The following is a 17212-nucleotide window of genomic DNA, read 5'->3' as shown; positions in this document are numbered from 1 at the left end:
CCTCTAAACTTGGCTGAAAGACCCGCAGTGTACAATACTCCATTTGCTACAACCTCTAACATTTACCCCACCACAAATTAAAAAATATATTCCTGTCTTGACTAGACGAGCGTGCAAACTAGAATCACCAGGATGACAGGTAGGGCTAGAAGATTAATTTAACCAAAAATATAGCATGGAGCCGACCCCAACGATTTTAGGGCCTGTTTGGTTCCAATAAGTCACCTGACTTATAAGTCAGGTGACTTAAAATCAGTGACTTATAAGTCACACTTGTTTGGTTGTCATCTGACTTATAAGTCACCTGACCACACCTTCTCACCTTGTTTTTTTATGTAAAGGTGATGGGACCCACGCAAAAGGGGGTGACTTATAAGTTGGGTCTGTTTGGCAAAATAAGTCACTTTTTCACTTTCGACTTATAAGTTGGTGACTTATTTGGAACCAAACAGGCCCTTAAGCTTACATGCACGGTACACGCTATCCTAGACTACTCTACACATGAAACTGCCACACGGGCGTCCAGGCTGCGCTTGGCTCTTCGCCTCTTCGGGAAGTCGAACAATGGCCCTGTTTGGATACTCTAACTCAGTTAGAGGTTAGAGTTAAATTCTAACCCAGAACTAACCCAGAACTAACTCTAAACAAAAAGGTGTTTGGATAGCAGGGTTAGATGGAGCGCGGATACGGTGAGGCGCCTTCACGGGCGGTGCGAAAGGGAGGGAGGGAGAGGACAAGAAGCTTCGAGGAAGTAAGGAGGGATCTGCCTCGGGAAGAGTGAGAGAAAAAGGTGTTTTTTGGTGGTCCTGAGAAGAACTAACCCAAATAAGCACCTCTTGGGTGGGTCAGATTTTTTGGATGAGTTAGATGCATCTAACCCAAACTAACCCTCTGTTTGGATATTTTTGGGTTAGTTGAGTCCAAACTAACCCAAACTAACTCTAACCCGTGGATTCAAATAGGGCCAATGATGGAGTACTACTGCAGTGGAGGAGTACTACAGTATGCCTCTGGCCATCTGACACCGATTGAACTGCTGCATGTCCACGACGTACGGGAGGGAGAGCGTGTAGCGAACGAAAGCTTCTCCTAGTCCTGCCAGCCACCACACTCATGGGCGAGGGAGGGAGGCAGCTTCATTGACTTACTGCTCCTGCCTTTGCGTCCATGATAGGTGGGCCCAATAGGTCGGTGGCCCACCTGTCATGCAGCCAAAGACAACTGCGGTTAAGGCGAGAGGGCGTTGTAGTAACCAAACTTCTCGGTCTTGTACGAGTTGACGCAACACATCAAAGCATTGCACTTGATATATTTCAATAATCTGCGTTTACGGATGCATTAATTACAACGCATGCATGCATGTCGTGACTCTCCTTTTGATACTTGCATGTGTTGATTTAATGCACCTTGAAGTAGTATGCATATGTGACGGTAAAGCTTTGTAATGCCCCGGCCCTAATAAAGCGAGAGATGGTTGTGCACGAGGAGGGCGAGATCATGCAGACGGAACATGACCCGACGATGGAGCTCTCTATGGTCTTGATGGACCTCACCTTGCTCCACTGCCCCTTGTGCCTCCGCCCCTTGAAGCCTCCAGTGTATGAGGTTCGAATACACCTCGTCCATTCGGCTGATCAAGCAAGGTGTAGGTTTCTTGATTGATGTGTTGTTCGATTGATTTGTGCAGTGCAAGGGAGGGCACCTGGCTTGCGCGGACTGCCGCGTCGAGCGCCCCGGGAACCAGCGGCAGTGCCAGAAGTGCGAGCGTGGCGGTGGCTTCGACGTGCGGAACACGGCGGTGGATGCCGTCCTCTCCTCGGTGAGGGTGGAGTGCCCGCATGAAGGCTGTGGGCTCTACGTCACTTACCGCAAGCTCACCGATCACCAAAGCATGTGTCCACTCGCGCCCTGCAAATGCCCTGTGCCCGTCTGCGGCTACGAAGGCCCGCCGCCGGTGCTCTCCCACCACATCAGCACCGTGCATCCCATGCTCGTGCACAAGATCCAGTACGGCAAGGTGATGAGGACATAGCCCTGGGGTAGGGTAATAGGCCTGACCTATACGTCCTACCTAAGGTCCTTGCCCTAGAAGCAAAGAAGTTCAAGAGTAAACAAGGTGGACCCAATAAAGGCGTTGAGCGCAATCCACTCGACCTACCATTCACTCAAAGACTACTTCTTCTTTAAGTCACTCGACTATTCATCCACTCGATCATGTAAAAGACCACTCGACATACAAGAAGACCTAAAGCCATTCTGCACAAGCAACAATCGGGCATTTACTTGTATATTTAATGATCATTCGTAGCACTTTATTACAGACGTTACCTGTAACGCTCTCTCTTTATGAACATTGAACCCTGTGTAACGGAGGGGAGCTGGGGTCCTGGCGCACTCTATATAAGCCACCCCCTCCTCTGGGACAAGGGTTCGCACCCCCTGTAACTCACGCTCATATAATCCAGTCGACCGCCTCCGGGCTCCGAGACATAGGGCTGTTACTTCCTCCGAGAAGGGCCTGAACTCGTAAAACTCGCGTGTACAACTCCACCATAGCTAGGATCTTGCCTCTACATTCCTACCCCCATTCTACTGTCAGACTTAGAACCACGACAGTTGGCGCCCACCTTGGGGCCGGTGTCTTAGCGACTTGTTGGAGAAGTTGCGATTTTTCCAATCCCCATCAACATGGTTTTAGGCGGAGGTTTGGCCGAGGGCCGCGAGATCCGTCTCGGCGCGCTCGTATTCGTCGCCGACGACTCCGCTTGGCTCCAAGAAGCGCCACTTGACGTCGAGGCGCTCCCCGTCCGGCGGGCAACGCACTTTTGCGTGTGCGTCCGTGGCATCCTCCTACGACAGCTGTCAACTCAGTATCGGTCGGCTCCTGTGCTGACCTCCCTCCCTGCAGCCCGCCGGAGCAAACGTTCCGGTCGATCGAGGCTTCAGCGGTGGGTGAGACATGCGGTGGCTCACCAGTCGGCCACCCCCCAAGTCGCGGCAATCGAGCCTGACGAAACTCTATACGGCTTGTTCGACCTGTCGACTGGCTCCATAGAGATTGCATCCGAGTGCGACAACAGCGACCTTGCGGCGGAAGTTTTGATGGTCAATGGACCACACTGTCCTCCTGGCTTCACCCGTGAAGACGGAGACGATGGGGATGGCGATCCGTCGCGTGTTCATGAAGAGTACCACCCCGAACCTTTCTCTTCGCAGTGGAGGGAAGAACTTCGCCGCCGGAACATGGATGCGCTTCACACTCCTATCGTTGGAGAAACCCTTGAGGCCCAGGCCTTGGAGGAGGCGCGCCTGGCCAACTTGGCTGAGCGCACTCGACTGGAGAACCTCCAGCGTGCACTCGACGAGCGTGCTCGGCAGCGTATCCCCGAGTCCAGTTGACGCCAACTTTTTCCGCCTCTGACTCAGGTATACCGAACTCCGATCCAGAATCTCGCAGCTACGGCCCAAATAGCGGAGCCAATTCAACCTTCCCAGTCAGAAGCTGGTCGAGGTTTGGTGCAGATTCGGGCTTTGCTCCGAGCAGCGGGAGAGCAGAATACAATAGTATCTCAGTCGCGGAATAGGATCCATAGCAGATCCGTGGTTGCAGACATAGTCCAGTCGGCTCACAGCCCGAGATCGCCCCCGAGGCGTGAGGGACGTGGGGTCCGACGAGATCAGTACAGAAACCACGAGCAGTATGATCACCGACTCGATCACGATGATCGTCGTCGAGTGCCCACGCCTCCCCCAAGGAGTGGGTCATACGTGCCTCGGCAGCATGATGATAGACGTCCTCACAATGGTGGGCGAAGGATTCCAGTCGACCCCAGGGAACCGGGCTTTGATGCGAGATCTATTCTCGTTCAGGGTCTGGTCGACAGAAACAGAGCTCACAAAGAATGCCATGACCGAGATTTTCCAACCAGCAGCAGAGTGCATGTCTCAGGTCCAGAGTGCTTCAGCAGAGCCATCAGGGCTGCGGTGATTCCTCCCTACTTCGGGTTGGTGATTGGAGTCAGTAAGTTCACTGGTGAGTCCAAGCCTGACACTTGGCTTGAGGATTACCGAGTGGCTATATAAATTGGTGGTGGCAACGATGAAGTTGCCATGAAGCATCTCCCTTTGATGTTAGAGGGCTCGGCCAGAGCGTGGCTGAATCAGTTAGCGCCTGGTAGTATTTATACTTGGGAAGATCTTGCCCGAGTATTTGTCAGAACATTTGAAGGTACTTGCAAACGGCCAGCAGGGCTGACAGAATTACAGTGTTGCGTTCAGAAACCGAATGAAACTCTGAGAGATTATATCCAGAGATGGATCACATTACACCATACAGTGGAGAATGTGTCAGATCACCAAGCAATTTGTGCCTTCAAAGAAGGCGTTAAGTATCGGGAATTGAATCTGAAATTCGGTCGGACAGGAGATATGACTCTGACTCGGATGATGGAGATTGCCACCAAATACGCCAATGGTGAAGAGGAAGACCGACTCCGGAGTGGCAAGCACAAAACAGTCGCCCACGAAACCGGAGGTGGGAACTCCAGTCGGAAGCAGAAGAGCAAAGCCGAGCTAGCTGCTCCTGGAGAAGCCTTAGCCGTGACTCAAGAAAAGTTCAAAGGGAAACCCAAAGGACCGTGGAACCCCAAGAAAGTAAAAGATCAAGATGTAAATGATGTGCTAGATTTACCATGCCACATTCACACCAAGAAAGATGAAGAGGGTAATTTCATTTACCCGAAGCATACCACTCGACAGTGTCGACTCCTAATCCAGCAATTCCGAGAGAAACAACCCAAGGAAAAGGAGAGGGAAGTGGACAAAGTTGAGGATGAGGAAGAGGACGATGATGGTTACCCCCACGTCAATTCCACTCTGATGATTTTCGCTGATGTTGAGAGTAAGAGTCGACTGAAAGTCATCAACAAAGAAGTGAACATGGTCGCTCCAGTGACACCCAGTTATTTGAAGTGGTCTCAGACTGCCATTACATTCGACCAGTCCGATCACCCAGCGCACATAGCCACCCCTGGGAGGCAAGCGCTGGTGGTTAATCAAGAAGTCAAAGGCACTCGATTGACTAAGGTTCTGATGGATGGTGGCAGTGGTCTGAATATACTGTATGCAGAGACGTTGAAAGGAATGGGCATTCCGATGTCCAGACTCAGTGAAAGCAATATGAGTTTCCATGGAGTTATTCCTGGCAAGAAGGCTGTGTCACTCGGCCAGATCGCCCTTGATGTACTTTTCGGTGATTCCAAGAATTACCACAAAGAAAAGTTGACATTTGAAGTTGTGGATTTCCAGAGTGCTTATCATGCTATTCTGGACATGCCAGCTTATGCACGTTTTATGGATCGGCCATGTTACGTGTACCTCAAATTGAAGATGCCTGGTCCTAAAGGGGTGATCACTATCACTGGCAATCGAAAGAAGGCAGAAGAGTGCTTCCAGAAGGGCTCAAAGATCACCGATGCACAGATGGCAGTAGTGGAGTTGCAGGAGTATCAAAAAAATGCAGATCCGAGTGATTTGTTGCGAGCTAAGAAGCCTGCCATAGATTCAGCATTCCAGTCGTCTGGTGAAACGAAGCCGATTCATATTCACCCAACGGATCCCAATGCTGCTCCGACTCACATTTCAACAACGCTGGACTCCAAATAGGAAGAAGCGCTCATCCAGTTCCTCCGTGAGAACTGGGACATCTTTGCATGGAAACCTTCTGACATGCCAAGTGTTCCCAGGGGACTGGCTGAGCATCGTTTGCGAGTCGACCCAAAGGTGAAACCAGTCAAAGAACATCTTCAACGGTCCGCTGTACAGAAGAGAAAGGCAATCGGTGAAGAAGTGGCTCGGCTTCTAGCAGTTGAGTTTATCCGAGATATTTACCACTCTGACTGGTTAGCTAATGTTGTCATGGTCCCAAAGAAGGACGACTCACTTTGCATGTGCATTGACTTCAAACATATCAATCGGGCCTGCCCGAAAGATCACTTTCCTCTCCCTCGCATCGACCAAATAGTCGACTCGACTCCGAGGTGTGAGCGTTTGTCCTTTTTGGACGCTTATTCCGGGTATCATCAGATCCGTCTGTATGGACCCGATGAGATAAAAACAGCTTTCATCACCCCATTTGGGTGCTTCTGTTATTTCACTATGCCATTCGGCTTGAAGAACGCTGGAGCCACATTCATGCAGATGATTTAGAAGTGTTTACTCACTCAGATCAGTCGGAATGTGGAAGCATACATGGATGACATTGTGGTCAAGTCACGTAAAGGTTCCGACCTACTGGCTGACCTTGCTGAAACCTTTGCCAACCTTAGAAGGTATGATATCAAGCTTAATCCATCAAAGTGCATGTTTGGAGTTCGAGGCGGAAAATTACTCGGTTTTCTCGTTTCCGAACGAGGGATCGACGCTAACCCAGAGAAAGTGGGTGCCATACTCCGGATGAAATGCCCTGTGCGTGTGCATGATGTCCAGAAGCTTACTGGTTGTTTGGCCGCCCTAAGTTGATTCATTTCTCACCTCGGTGAAAAGGTACTGCCTCTTTACCAACTGATGAAGAAGTCAGATAAGTTCGAGTGGAATCCTGAAGCTGATGCAACATTTGCAGAGCTTAAAGCCCTGCTTTCCACCCAACTGGTGCTTGCTGCTCCAACCAGCAAAGAGCCTTTACTGCTTTACATTGCATCCATTGGACAAGTCATCAGTACAGTACTTACGGTCGAGCGGGAAGAAGAAGGAAAAGCTTACAAAGTTCAGCGCCCAATATACTATGTCTCTAAAGTTTTGACTCCATCAAAGCAAAGATATCCACATTATTAGAAGCTTGTTTATGGGATTTATATGACTACGAAGAAAGTTGCACATTACTTCTCTGACCACTCCATTATAGTCGTCAGCGACACTCCATTACCAGAGATTCTGAACAACAGAGATACAACTGGTCGAGTGGCAAAGTGGGCGATTGAACTCCTTCCCTTAGATATCAAGTTCGAGGCAAAGAAAGCTATCAAGTCCCAAGCAATAGCGGATTTCCTCGCCGAGTGGATCGAACAGCAACTGCCGACTCAAGTTCACTCGGAGCACTGGACCATGTTCTTTGATGGTTCCAAGATGCTGAATGGTTCCGGCGCTGGGGTAGTACTGGTATCCCCCCGAGGAGACAAGCTCAGATATGTCCTCCAGATTCACTTTGATTCCTCCAATAACGAAGCAGAATATGAAGCACTCTTGTATGGGTTACGTATGGCCATCTCACTCGGCGTCCGTCGCCTCATGGTCTATGGCGACTCAGATTTGGTAGTCAATCAAGTGATGAAGGAGTGGGACGTCAGAAGCCCAGCCATGACTGGCTACTGCAACGCGGTGAGGAAGTTGGAAAATAAGTTTGAGGGGTTAGAGCTCCATCATATACCCCGACTGAAAAATCAAGCAGCCGATGATTTAGCAAAGATAGGCTACAAGAGAGAAGCCATTCCCAGTAATGTGTTCCTGGAGCATATTCATGCCCCTTCAGTCCAAGAAGATCCCTTCACTTAAGAGCCCCCACAGCCAAAGAGTGCCACCGATCCGACTGAAGTCGAGATTCCAGCCGTGGTCGACCTAATCATGGATATTTTGTGTATTACTCCTGACTGGACAGTGTCGTACATTGCGTATATCCTTAGGAAGGAACTCCCAGAGGATGAAGAAGAGGCCCGACAGATCGTCCATCGATCCAAAGCCTTTACTGTGATAAGAGGACAGCTATTCAGGAAAAGTGTAACCGGAGTCAGCCAGAAATGCATAACCCCGGAAGAAGGTCTAGCGATCCTCAACGACATCCACTCGGGGACCTGTGGCCACCTTGTGTCCTCTAGGACCATTGTGGCTAAAGCATACCGAGCTAGATTTTATTGGCCATGAGCAAATGAAATGGCGAAAGATATAGTCGACAGATGTGAAGGCTGCCAGTTTTACTCCAATATGTCCCACAAACCTGCGTCAGCCCTAAAGACCATTCCACTTGTCTGGCCCTTTGCTGTTTGGGGATTATATATGGTTGGACCGCTGAGGACTGGTAGGAGCGGCTTCACTCAGGTGCTTGTAGTAGTCGACAAGTTCACCAAGTGGATTGAAGCCAAGCCTATCAAGAATCTGGAAACTAGTATTGCCGTCAGCTTCATCAGAGAATTAACGTTCAAATATGGAGTTCCACACATCATCATCACTGACAATGGATTGAACTTCGATTCAGACGAGTTCAGAGCCTTCTGCGCCTCCCAAGGCACACGAGTCGACTATGCTTCAGTCGCCCATCCCCAGTCGAATGGACAAGCAGAGAGAGCAAATGGCCTGATTCTCAAAGGATTGAAACCCCGACTGATGCGAGACCTCAAGCATGTAGCGGGCGCCTGGGTTGATGAACTTCCATCAGTTCTTTGGGGATTGAGGACAGCTCCCAATCGGTCGACTGGCCGAACTCCATTCTTCTTGGTCTACGGAGCTGAAGCTGTTCTACCGAGTGACTTGCTTCATAATGCACCACGAGTCGAGCTCTTCTCTGAAGATGAAGCAGAACAAGCTCGGCAGGACGCAGTCGACCTCCTAGAGGAGGAAAGAGAGATGGCCTTGATCCGGTCGACCATTTATCAGCAAGACTTGCGTCGATTCCACGCCAGAAATGTGAAAGGTCGAGCCTTTCAAGAGGGAGACTTGGTTCTTCGAGTGGATCAGCAGAAACCACACAAGCTCGCTCCTGCTTGGGAAGTCCCCTTCATTGTCACCAAAGTGCTCCACAACGGAGCATACCACCTTTACAATGTCGAGCATAAGAAGGACGAGCCACGGGCTTGGAATGCGGAGTTGCTCCGCCCCTTTTACACTTAAGTACTCATCCGAATAAAATGTAATAAGAAATACCTTTGTAATTTGCTTATCAAAGACAAGAGCTTTATAGTCCTCGTAAACGATTGTTGTTGCTTTTATTTGCATCTGAAATCCCCCAGTGGGTGACTTAGCTGCAAATCCGTTTCGCCTAACTTTAAAAGAAAATCCTACCGAGTGGTGAGCAAGCCTCCCACTCGGAGGCTTAGCCGCGAATCTGTTTCACCTAAGTTTAAAATATCCTACCAAGTGGTGAGCAACCCTCCCACTCGAGGGCTTAGCTGCAGTCCAGTACTCGCCTAAATTTGTAAAATCCTACCGAGTGGTGAGCAAGCCTCCCACTCGGAGGCATAGCTGCAATCCAGTACTCGCCTAAGTTTAAAAGAAAATCCTACCGAGTGGTGAGCAAGCCTCCCACTCGAAGGCTTAGCTGCAGTCCAGTACTCGCCTAAGTTTAAAAAATCCTACCGAGTGGTGAGCAACCCTCCCACTCGGGGGGCTTAGCTGCAGTCCAGTACTCGCCTAAGTTTAAAAAATCCTACCGAGTGGTGAGCAACCCTCCCACTCGGGGGGCTTAGTTGCAGTCCAGTACTCTCCTAAGTTTAAAAAATCCTACCGAGTGGTGAGCAACCCTCCCACTCGGGGGCTTAGCTGCAGTCCAGTTCTCACCTAAGTTTGTAAAATCCTACCGAGTGGTGAGCAACCCTCCCACTCGGGGGCTTAGCTGCAGTCCAGTACTCACCTAAGTTTATAAAATCCTACCGAGTGGTGAGCAACCCTCCCACTCGGAGGCTTAGCTGCAGTCCAGTACTCGCCTAAGGTTAAAAAATCTTACCGAGTGGTGAGCAACCCTCCCACTCGGGGGGCTTAGGTGCAGTCCAGTACTCGCCTAAGTTTAAAAAATCCGTCCTTATCCGCAAGAACGACGAGGTGCAGGTCGACTGCAACCTTCTCCTTCGGAACTGCGCCACAAATACAACGTGTGCTCCATCACCATCCGCAAGGACGACGAGGTGCAGGTCGACTGCAACCTTCTCCTTCGGAACTGCGCCACAAATACAACGTGTGCTCCATCACCATCTGCAAGGATGACGAGGTGCAGGTCGACTACAACCTTCTCCTTTGGAGCTGCGCCACAAGTACAACATACGCTCCATCCCTATCTATAAGGGCGACGAGGTGCAGGTCGACCGCGACCTTCTTCTCCGAGCTACGCCACAAATACAACATGCACTCCATCAAAAGTATTCGAGCATCAAGCCCGAAGGAGTTTAACGGTTACACAATCACTCGGCATTCCGAGGCAAATAAAGGTGGACATAACGTTTTTCAGTCACGCGTCAGGAGAAGGACTGGCTGGGTCGCAGAAACTGTCAAGGTCTATGCTATCTGCAATGCGAGTGGCGGCTTCAAGGAAAGTGTCCATGAAGGACTGGAAAGTGTGTCTCTTGGTGTTAGCATCCTTGAGTTCCGCCAGCTTGTCTTCTTTGACGTCTTTGCAGTGCACTCGGACCAGGGACAACGCGACATCAGTGCCACAGCAAGCGGATGACTTCTTCCATTCTTGCACTCGGTCGGGGATTTGATTCAGTCGAGCCATCAGGGACTCGAGATCTTGGGACAGTTCTGCCTGAGGCCAGAGTTCAGCATCAACCCGAGTCATCGCCGCTTTCAGGCGGGCAAGATAAGTAACCGCGCTGTCCATGCGAGATTCCAACCGTAGCACATTCATCGCAACATCATCCTTGACTGGACAGTTTATGGAGTCCAGTTTCGCTTCAAAGTCTTGACAAAACTCTGCACAGTTGAGTGAATGGTGAGTCGATGATATAATTAGACTTGACAGTCGACAGAAACAAGTCAGTCAACCATCAGTACCTTCAAGGTTTAAGACCATCTTCGCAGCAAGCTGGCCCAGATAAGAGTCCAACTTGCCCTTCTTAACTTTGAGGCTCCCAAGCTCGTCAGTCAGCTTGTCCTTGTCCTTCTTCAGTCGCTCGACCTCCCGATTGGCATCAGAAACAGCAGTCTTCAGTTTGGAATTCTCTTCTTCTAGCTTGCCGACCGAAGCAAGCTTCTTGTCGGCAAGCACAGTTTTCTCTCACGCTTCCTTCTGTGCAGCAGCAAGATCCAGATCCTTCTTCTCCAAACTCCGCTTCATTTTCTCTAAAGAAATAACACTCTTCAGACGGGCTTGGAGTTGACGGTTTTCACTATGTACATCTGCTCGAGTGGAGTCACTCGGTTAAAAAAACGGAAAGGAAAAGTGTCAGCAACAGTAAGATAAACAGTTCATGATCGGTTACCTCCCATGGCAGCTACTTCATCATGAGCAGTCTTGAGATTCTTTTTGGCCAGTTCCAAATCAAGGTTGAGGCTGATTTGTTGCTGGTTCAGTGTAGAGAGTTGAGCACCGAGATCACAAGATTTCTGCGGCCAACATGTAAGACTTGTCAGTCGATTGAAACGAAAGACATCACTGTGACAGCTACTCCAAGACTACCATCAAAAAAAGAAGAGAGGTTCAGATTCTTAGACCACAGTCGACTGCCCGTAGTCAACTATGGTCTTGGGGACTACACCCAGTTGGTGCACTTAGTGTGCCCCCACTGGTTTTAATTCCACTCGGCATGGTCCGCCCAGCGCGAGTTGTAAAAAAGAAAGTTCAGATTCTCAGACCACAGTCGACTGCCCGCGGTCAACTATGGTCTCGGGGACTACACCTAGTGGGTGCACTCAGAGTGCCCCCACTAGTTCAAAGATTCAGCTTGAGTCGATCCAAAGTAACTTATACAATTTCAAAACAGCCACACCCCAGTGGGTGATCAGACGAGAAATACGACCAACTAACCAGGACATTGGTTTGCAGAGCAGCTCGGCGTTGAAGGCCACCTGGCTGGCCTCATGCACCACTTTCATTTGCCCCATCACAAGATTTAACTAAAGAAGAGCTTCCTTGGCAGCAGTCGATGGGTCGTCCGGAGTCTGATATGCAGTAAAAAGCGATGCTGGCAGAGCAGTCGAAGCAGCTATAGGATCTGAAGCATGGAGTTGTATTGGGGAAGCAGAAGTCTGAGCAGCTGATCCTGATGGACAACCAGTTGACAGCGGGACAGTGAAGGTGATGTTGGTTCGAGCCGGATCTGTCGATTGCTCGACTGCCGCCCCAGGCGTCACGGTCGACTGAAGAACCTAGACCTCAGGCGCTTTCCCGCCCAGGTCCTTGTCTTTCCTCCTCCTCCCCCTCAGTGGTACTTCTTCTTCATCATCCGGGAGCACAACAACGTCCCGTGGAACTACAATAAACAGAGAAAGTCGTACAGATAGCTGACAAACAATCCAGTCGTCCAAATAAATTCGAATCGGGTAGACTTACTGGCTTTGGAGGTAGCTGTGTCGTCGGTTTCCTTGTCGACCGGATTCTTGTCAATTTCCATGTCAGTCGCAGCGGAGGTCGGGCTGTAAAGGTTCATCATCCACTCAGTCAGAACAAAAAAGTCAGTCGGAACAAGAAAATACAGCAAGAACATTTACCCAGAAGCAACATGAACGTCCATCTTGATTCTAGGCAAGGTCTTCTGAGCCTTCGAAGGATTGACCTTGGGCTGCTTGGTGACCTTCTCAGCCAATTCTGGAGTCGGAGACCGAGCGCATTTTTGAGATGGAGCACTCGACACCACAGCTTTACCGCACCTGCCCACGGGATCATGGTGCTGCTTGGTTCGACGTTCAGAACGAGGCGGTGAGTCAGCTACTTCCTCATTGCCCGACTCATCACTCTCATCTTCATCATCGTCGGCTGGTGACTCCCACTCGCCGCTCTCCTCCGCACTGTCCTCGCCCTCTTGGTCTTGCTCCAGAGCTTGTTCACCATTGAGCATTGAATACATCTCCGTGTAAATCTACAAAACAAGGAGCCGACTGCAAGTCAGTCGGATCAACAAACAGTCGGAAAACACGTCTAAAAGCTCGGTTGAAATGGCCAAACCTTGTCTGGTTGGTTTCTGTCGCTGAAAGGGTTAACTCTCCTGGCGCCCCTGGGGTTGTCCTTGTTCCCGGTGATACCCCTCAGCCACTCGGCCACTGTTTTGGCCGCCACCTCCTCCGGATGAACCCGAGCGGTGTCACCAGCCCCGGAGTACATCCACATGGAGTGGTCACGAGCTTGGAGTGGTTGGAGGCGCCGACCGAGGAACACCTCTAGTAGATCCGTGCCAGTGACACCTTCGTTGATCAACTGAACCACTCTCTCGACGAGCATGCCTGTCTCCGCCTTCTCCACGGCAGTCACTTTCAACGAAGATGGTGTTTGAACATGATCAAAAGAGAAAGGGGGAAGTCCAGTCGACTGGCCTGGTGTCACGATGTCCTGGCGGTAGAACCAGGTCGAATGCCAGCCCCTGACCGACTCCGGAAGAGTCATCGAGGGAAAAGAACTTATTTTCCTCTTCTGAATACCCAGACCCCCACACATCTGGATAACATGGGTTTTCTCGTCGTTCGAGTTCACTTTCTTCACTGTTTGGGAGCTTGAAAAGACCCCAGTGTGATCGACACCCTAGGAAATTCTCGCACATGGATACAAACGCGGCAAGATACGTGATGATGTTGGGAGTAAAATGATGGAGTTGGGCCCCAAAGAAATTCAAGAAGCCCCGAAAGAAGGGGTGTGGAGGAAGAGAGAAGCCGCGGTCGACATGGGTGGCGAGCAGAACGCACTCACCCGGTTGCGGCTGCGGTTCCGTTTCCCCCTCCGGCAGCCGCGCAGACTCGTGGACGGTCAGCCCTAACTCGGCCATATCGTCCAAGTCCTCCTGTCAAAGTGAAGATCGGATCCAATCTCCCTGGATCCAACCCGGCGGCAGCCCCGAGTGCGATGAAGACCCCTGATTCGTCTTCCTGCTTTTCGCCGCCCCCGTCGCCTTCTTCGCGCGTTCCAGCGCCGCCGTTTTCTCCTTCCCCATGGCGGCGGAGCGGTGGTGTCGAGAGTGGAGAAGCCGGATGGGGTGAAGGAGCAAGAGGAAGAAGAAGGAGAATGGGCACGCATAGTGCAGACGCCTCGGTCTCGCCGCTTTTAAAGGCCCACTTCCGAGTGGATGACGCGTGGGTCTGGGCAATCCTGTCAAATCCCTCAAACAGTCACGCACGGGATACGTGGCGAAAAAGGTGGCGCGGAAATCAAAACGCCCTGTCTATCCACTCCGCTTACCACAACATGTTCCGTCTGGCGCGCTCCTACCGAAATTTCGAATCCCGCGAAATCCGGGATCCTCGGCAATTGATCACGCCAAAGATTTCGCATCAAAGATGACACTCGACATGCGATGTTATAAAAACCAATCGGTAATTGTTGAATCGATCAAGGCAACTGAAACGAAGCCGAAAGTTCCAACACTGGCCTCCATTCAGAGATGAATTCTTGAGAAAGGCAAGAGTCAAGGCAAGATCAACTTCAACCTTCTTTTCACACAGACCTCAATCCATTCGGGGGCTAATGATGAGGACATAGACCTGGGGTAGGGTAATAGGCCTGACCTATACGTCCTACCTAAGGTCCTTGCCCTAGAAGCAAAGAAGTTTAAGAGTAAACAAGGTGGACCCAATAAAGGCGTCGAGCACAATCCACTCGACCTACCATTCACTCGGAGACTACTTCTTCTTTAAGTCACTCGACTATTCAACCACTCGACCATGTAAAAGACCACTCGACGTACAAGAAGACCTAAAGCCGTTCTGCACAAGCAACAGACGGGCATTTACTCGTATATTTAATGATCATTCATAGCACTTTATTACAGACATTACCTGTAACGCTCTCTCTTTATGAACATTGAACCCTGTGTAACGGAGGGGAGCTGGGGTCCTATCACACTCTATATAAGCCACCCCCTCCTCTGGGAGAAGGGTTCGCACCCCCTGTAACTCACACGCATACAATCTAGTCGACCGCCTCCGGGCTCCGAGATGTAGGGCTATTACTCCCTCCGAGAAGGGCCTGAACTCGTAAAACTCGCATGTACAACTCCTCCATAGCTAGGATCTTGCCTATACATTCCTACCCCCCATTCTACTGTCAGACTTAGAACCACGACACAAGGCGCTCCAGCTGCAAGTGCCACTGTCGGAGCCACGGCTCTTGCTGTTCGCGAAGGAGGACGGCCGTGTGTTTTTCTTGGTCGGCGGCGTGCTCGACATCGGCGCGCCTATCGCCGTGTCGGTCGTCTGCATCAGAGCGGGGGCGTCCCCACTGCCGCACTACGTGGCCAAGCTGTGGGCGAATGGCCCACCAGGGGAGCCCAAAGGTAGGACCGACGCCATCAAGGTGGAAATGGAGGTGACAAGCAGCAGGGATCCCGGGGACGTCGCCGTGCAGGAGCTGACCTTCTTCATAGTTCTGTCCAAGCTGCTGGTCGGGGCTAAGCTGGTGTCCCTCCACATTCAGATTGACAAGCTCACGTCCTAAATGATTCTACAGTGCCTTCTGTTTAACTTTGTAATATGCTAATATAGGGGTTAGCTCGGTCTACTTTAGCTTAAGAGATGGTGGGTTTTGGTGGCGATGCAGCAATTACCTCGACATCAGATCAGCAGTGAAAGTATTCAAACACTCGAATGGATATTTTGTGTCTGTTGGATATAAAGATCCTTTGGGTAAGAAGTAACGGCTTATATGCTTTTTTTCGAAACGGAATAGAATTTTTGTTGACATGCACTAATATTTTCGAAATGGACGTCGGGCTGTAGCTAGAAGGGCGGTTGGGACGCAGCATCGGCCCATACCGCGGTGACCCCCGATTGGGACGCACTGACTGTGGATTTTCTCCCTTGCCGATGTCGACCGCGTCTATGCAGAACATTGTTCCCTTCCCCCAGCTGCGGGATCAGGCCGGATATGTGACCAGCGGTGTGGCCACCGTCGTTCTATGCTTGTGAAGAGAGCAACCCAAGCAAATCAGGCTTGTAACTTAGGCTCCTGCTAGTGTATATATAGTGGTTTTCTTTTTTTCTCCATATCAACCATTTTATATTGCGTACGTGTCACTGAAGAGTGAAATGATGGTTGCTTCTTCCGACTAACTTACTGTGTGATTTGACTGCTCCTTTAGTGGCCCCTACAAATACCCCCCTACGTGTATGCAAAAGTCACACGTACACATGGACGCAAAAACACGCGCGACGCCCTAATGCATGCATGTCCGAGCACACGACGGAACACACACGATCACGCTCAAGTGCTCAACCTACACGTGCATGCACACACATACTCAGCCAGGGTGAGCTAGTGACCGTATAAACACAGGAAAATGTATATATTAAGCGAAATGAGTGTATTATGAAGTCTACTGACCGTATTTTTACAAATATACAGTGACAGACAGTGTATTTATCTCATTTGAAATTAAGCCATGTTAACCGGAGAGGAGGCAGTATGGACTAGCATTACTTTGATGTATCCCGTCAACTTGCCGAACGAGGAGAAGCTTGCAGGACGGGAGAAGCTTGCGCGCGGTGGCTTCCAGGACAAGGAGAAACTTTTGACCAATGCAAGCTGTCCTTCGCTCAGGCGGTGGACGTGCAACAATTAATTAGGTGTCAGATTGCCAGAAGCATACACTATACTAGTAGTACTATTATTGTTGCACTTCCCGAAGAGGCGAACAGCCAAGCACAAAGTTTACTAGTACTACTACTACTACTACTACTACTACTACTACTACTACTACTACTACTACTACTACTATAGTCTATAGAGGTAGTACTAGGAACCGGATGGAGGAGCTTCTGCACTCTTATTATATTTTTAAAATGTGATAAAGCAATATTCAACACATTTGGTTCTCTTCAAGGGTTCTCGCATGCGATAATGGAAGTTGATTGCATGGAACATTCACCACAATTCTCGCTTAATTCTGGCTCATATCCTGTTACAAATAGGAGCGCTCAGTAATATTTCCTCTTTTTTTGTTATCCAACATGTAAACAGGTCAGCAAACCTTGCGGCGCATCTTTGTGCGAACCGTGCTTGCTGCACTTTGAATGTGGCCGAGAGCTGGCTTGATGAAACACCTGGCTTCCTACTTCTTTTTTGCGGGGTACCTCGCTTCCTAGTGACCAGTATCTTGGCTGATCGTCCTAAGAATGCTTATATATGAATAAAGCTCTCTCATTTACCCGCAAAAAAGATTAAGCCATATTAACCGAAAAGGAGGGAGTATGGACTAGTACTACTTGTTGGTGTGTCCCGTCAACTCGGAGAATGAGGAGAAACTTGCAGGACAAGGTGAAGCTCGCTTATGCCTTTTGACTAATGCAACGTACCCTCGCCCAGGCGGTGGAC

General features: G+C 50.1%; 1 pseudogene; it reads left to right on the top strand.

Moving 5' to 3' along the window:
- The first annotated feature begins 564 nt into the window (after positions 1–564).
- LOC125546786 (uncharacterized) lies at positions 565–15337 on the top strand (annotated as a pseudogene).
- Positions 15338–17212: the final 1875 nt, after the last annotated feature.

Source organism: Triticum urartu, chromosome 3A (assembly GCF_056163025.1).
Source record: "Triticum urartu cultivar PI428250 chromosome 3A, HENAU_Tu73, whole genome shotgun sequence".
NCBI lineage: Eukaryota > Viridiplantae > Streptophyta > Magnoliopsida > Poales > Poaceae > Triticum > Triticum urartu.
The sequence above is the reverse complement of the archived record's forward strand: the minus strand, read 5'-3'. Positions and strand labels throughout refer to the sequence as shown.